At 37.8% G+C, this 4,329-nt stretch overlaps 1 pseudogene; it reads right to left on the bottom strand.

Annotated features, from left to right (window-relative positions):
- Nucleotides 1-1,687: 1,687 nt before the first annotated feature.
- Nucleotides 1,688-3,033, bottom strand: LOC120153234 (annotated as a pseudogene).
- Nucleotides 3,034-4,329: the final 1,296 nt, after the last annotated feature.

Genomic DNA, 4,329 nt, shown 5'->3' with positions numbered 1-4,329 from the left:
CTCTTAAAACAGAAAAAGAAGAAGAAAAATCAAACGGTCTGTCAAACATGTTGAGTCAATTGGTTTAACGTGCAAAGTCAACATTCCGTTACTGCAGTAATTGTTGTTAATGGCGATGACCGATTTTAACAAACGATAACGTTAGTGACCAATTTGTTATTTTAAAACTTCAGCGAGAAAAATGAAAACTTACTCCGATATTAGTGACTTTTGTGTAGTTTATCCTTAAATCTATTACTTCTCTTCTAGGCAAAAAGGCACACGAGGTATTCTTAACTAAAAAACAATGTGGCCCTCGTTTTATGTTTTCTCTCGATGTGACTTTCGAATTCGAAAAATAACTCAATGTGACCTTTTGACCAAAGCTTTTCGTCGTGACCAATATCGTCGTTAATTTTTCCTGATGTGGCACGTCAAGCAAGCTACCTCCCTCTGTTTAACGTTGTTATAAATGGGTAAATTACACCATTAATCACAGTTATCTTTTCTCCTATTTTAGTCACTAAACTTTAAAAAATTCAAATTAGTCACTCAACTTTTGAATTGCTTCTCTCTCTATATATATATATATATTGATAATTGAATTGCTCCTATTTTGAATTGCACGACCTCCCTCGTTTTTTTCCCACTGCCAACGCCATTCGTACCCCCCCCCCCGAATAACTAGGGTTTCACTCTCACCCCTGCTTAAATTTCACCATTTCCCAACTCCCTTCGTTTTCCCTTCACAATTCTCTCAGCCTTAACACTCCAAGAACATGGTGCAATTCGATTCGAATTCAAATTCCGCCCCCGCCGTCCACCACTCTAAACCACCGGACTCATTTCAGCTCATGCTACTAGAATCTATACACCGGTTTTTCACCCAACACCATAGCGGTTCGACTGATTTTTCCAATTTCACATCCATTCTCTCTCGCTTGCCACATCTACCGATCCGCCGCTCGAATTCGTCTGGTTTTACTCGTATGTAACTTTCCATTCCACTAATAAATTTAACTCCTCGACTTCATCTCATATGTAACTTTCCATTCCACTCCCTCCCGTTATTTACCAGCTTTACCATTAGTTTTCAACCAAAAAGAGTTTAAAATGGAAGTGAAGAATCTGCTAAAGGGATTGTGAGTTACATTAGCATACGTTGCAGTATGGAAGATGATGGCAACGACGATTTGAGTTCGCGTTTGGTGATTTGTTGCGTGTTTGGATGATAGATAGAGTTGAGAAGGAAGGTGAGAAGAGAGAGAACATAATTAATATTACTTTAATCATGTATTAATAAATAATAATAATAAATGTCACATCACATAAATATTAATAAAATAAATCATGGTGATTAAAATAGAAACAATTCAAAATTGAGTGATTAAATTGAAATTTGTTAAAATTTAATGACTAAAATGGGAAGAAGAAGATAATTAAGTGATGAATGATATAATTTATCATTTATAATAACATTAAATAGAGGGAGATTGATATGCTTGACGTGTTATGTCAGCAAAAATTAATAGCACTGTTAGTCAATGATAGAAAATATTAGTCAAAGTACTACTTATTATTATTTTTTTTTGAGTTAGAAGATCGTATTGAGGAAAAAAATAAGACGAGGATCACATTGATTTTTTTATTTTTAGGGATATTTCCGGAACAGTTCCAAGGCTAACACATCAAGCAAAGCCATTATTAATCTGAAAACACCATATTTTCTATTTTACAATTTAAAATGTTCAAAATCAAGCATTAATCGTACATGGGGCGTATGATGCATGACCTTCATACACTTCCCTACAATCTAAGTTTTATTCATTGAAAGCAAACTTCATCTTATTATTATATACCTTAATCAAACCTCCTTCCGAAACCCGGATTTTCGAAATATATCGGATGATTCTATAAAAACCAGGTGTCTTCAAGGATGTCGAGACGTAAAATCTCACTTCTTGGAACCAAGGGGACTGCTACATAGATCATTCCATGTGTCCTGAATTCTTCTTAAAGAGGGCGTATGCGTCGCTGTATATGGCTATCACGTTCGAGAATACTGCGGACAATCATTAAAAGAGCTAAGATAGTGTCTTTCTTTGTTGCTATGAAGTGGTGATCCCTGAAACGCCAATGGAAACAGAATTAGACTAAAAACCAACGGTTGATACGACAACTTGTATGTGCACTGAAAACGATCGAGATGGATACGAACTTAAACCCGAAAATATTAGGCAAATGAGTAGGGCAGATGAGGCAGGAGCAAAAATTCTAAATAACAATCCACATAAAATCAAAGATGTACCCTAAGAGGTAACATCTCATGATTCTGGAAACACCAAACTTTTCGAGATACCGAACACTAAAACCATGTGTCACCAGGTTTAAATACAAAATCAAGTTTCGTATGCAATTGAATCCTATATGAGCATTTCCAAGCCACTGCCAACCATGTTTCAGTATCAATTTTCCTCTAATGTATGAGACGAGAAAGTTGATCACAGGTGTGAAAGCAGGGAAATTAAAACGTAGCTGATTCTAGTTGAATCGGAAGACCGAAAACTCACCTAAGAGTAACCGCGGCAGGAAAGATGAACCCAAGACAAACTGCAGCAGTTGCTCCGGTGAACTGGAAAGCATCCCAGATGCTGGGTATGAAATTAGCACCCAAGAAGATAACTGTGATGAGTCCGACAGTAATACATGCAACCTCGTATTAGACAGAACTAGAGGCCTTGCAGAAGGGAAGAGGAGGCCGTCCATGTTGAGTCGCAGTGGATAGAAACAATGGGAAATACACAGCATGAGGTGAGCAACGTAGCTGACACGGACAGCATCATTAAGCAGGGAGCTATAGGGGATTCCAAGGTCGGTATCAAAGTTGGCAAGCACATCATCCAATGTTCCGTCACCAAATAGAAGAAACCCGAAAAAGCTTATCATTATGTAAACCGATGAGCACAAACCCAATGCTGTTCGTACAACCGGTCTTATCTGGGTAGGGTCTTCCAGTTCGTTATCTATGCTGTGAACTGCAAATTTACACACACATGAAATCAATCATTCCCGTTATGACGAACCAATGTTAAAGATAAAAGGTACAAATTAGCTGACCCTATTCCCATATGTAATGGGATAAGGGAGATAGGATAGTAGCTGCTGCCCCCAACTCCAGGTGAGCAACTTCCGTGGGAGACCTCCGACAATCAGAATTATGAATTGCCCACCGTGACTTAATCCCACGACCCACAAGGTTAAGAGCCTTGCACTCTTACCAACTGAGCTGGACATACTTTCATGAATCAACTCGCATACCATTGTAGGCAGATGTTATGCAGTGACTAAAACGGGACTACTGTGAAGAGTTTCCAGAATGACGTCAAATCGGTGACATCGGGAGTAACCTAGGCATTATTATAGTTCCACTAATCAGCTTGATAATTGCTATTCCGACAGTGATGACAAGAAACACAACTGCTAGAGCAACTGATAAGGCGGATGTAAATCTTAAGGAATCTGCAAATGAGAAGGCACTATCGCTCATTAGTCACATACAAATAAACAATAAAACCTCACTACAAACTACTCGATTAGATTTATTCAGGTAATGTAGACCGAAAAGTACTACTGAATTCTATGTAATACACATATGTTAGCACTTTAACAGCATCTATATCAATTGCAGTTGGAATATATTGGATATTTTTGAGAAATGATACAAAATTATACGAAAGCTGATTCAGAAACCTTGAACTGATTCATAAATTATATTCTTTCGGGGAATGATATATTTAAAATTCTCGACAAGGCGATTAAGTTTTCACAGAGATACTACTGTAAAATACTGACAATAATTTCAATCATTTTTTTATGGAGTCACATATGATTTATCTAATGATCTACCAAGAACAAGCAAGACAATTCACTAGAATCCAGTAAAGCTAGCAAAGCCAAAACACTAACCGATCCGCTTAAAACATGCCAAGGGAGCGAAGATGCCGAGTGTAGTGATGAGAAGAATAATGGATCGTCCGTTCCACCAGTGTTCTCCGAACCACCCTTCGAGGACTCCTGCATGGTGCACCCCACTGATGATGTTCCAGACAGCACATCACCTTCATAAAAACAACAAACCATCATTAGTCATAAGCAAATTAGCACATTACCATAAGATCAGACTAAAGGCAGCCTAATGACATCATAGAGCAACCAAATATGCAATTCGATTGAAGGAAATAAAGCTTTTACCAATAATAATCATGGTAAACAATGAGTACACCAATGTTGTTGACCAGAACACAGATTTGCAAAAAGATTCTTCCGTACTTTCCAAACGCATCTCCCATG

The sequence above is a fragment of the Hibiscus syriacus genome, unplaced genomic scaffold (assembly GCF_006381635.1).
Source record: "Hibiscus syriacus cultivar Baekdansim isolate YM2019G1 unplaced genomic scaffold, ASM638163v2 tig00111099_pilon, whole genome shotgun sequence".
NCBI classification, from domain to species: domain Eukaryota; kingdom Viridiplantae; phylum Streptophyta; class Magnoliopsida; order Malvales; family Malvaceae; genus Hibiscus; species Hibiscus syriacus.
The sequence above is the reverse complement of the archived record's forward strand: the minus strand, read 5'-3'. Positions and strand labels throughout refer to the sequence as shown.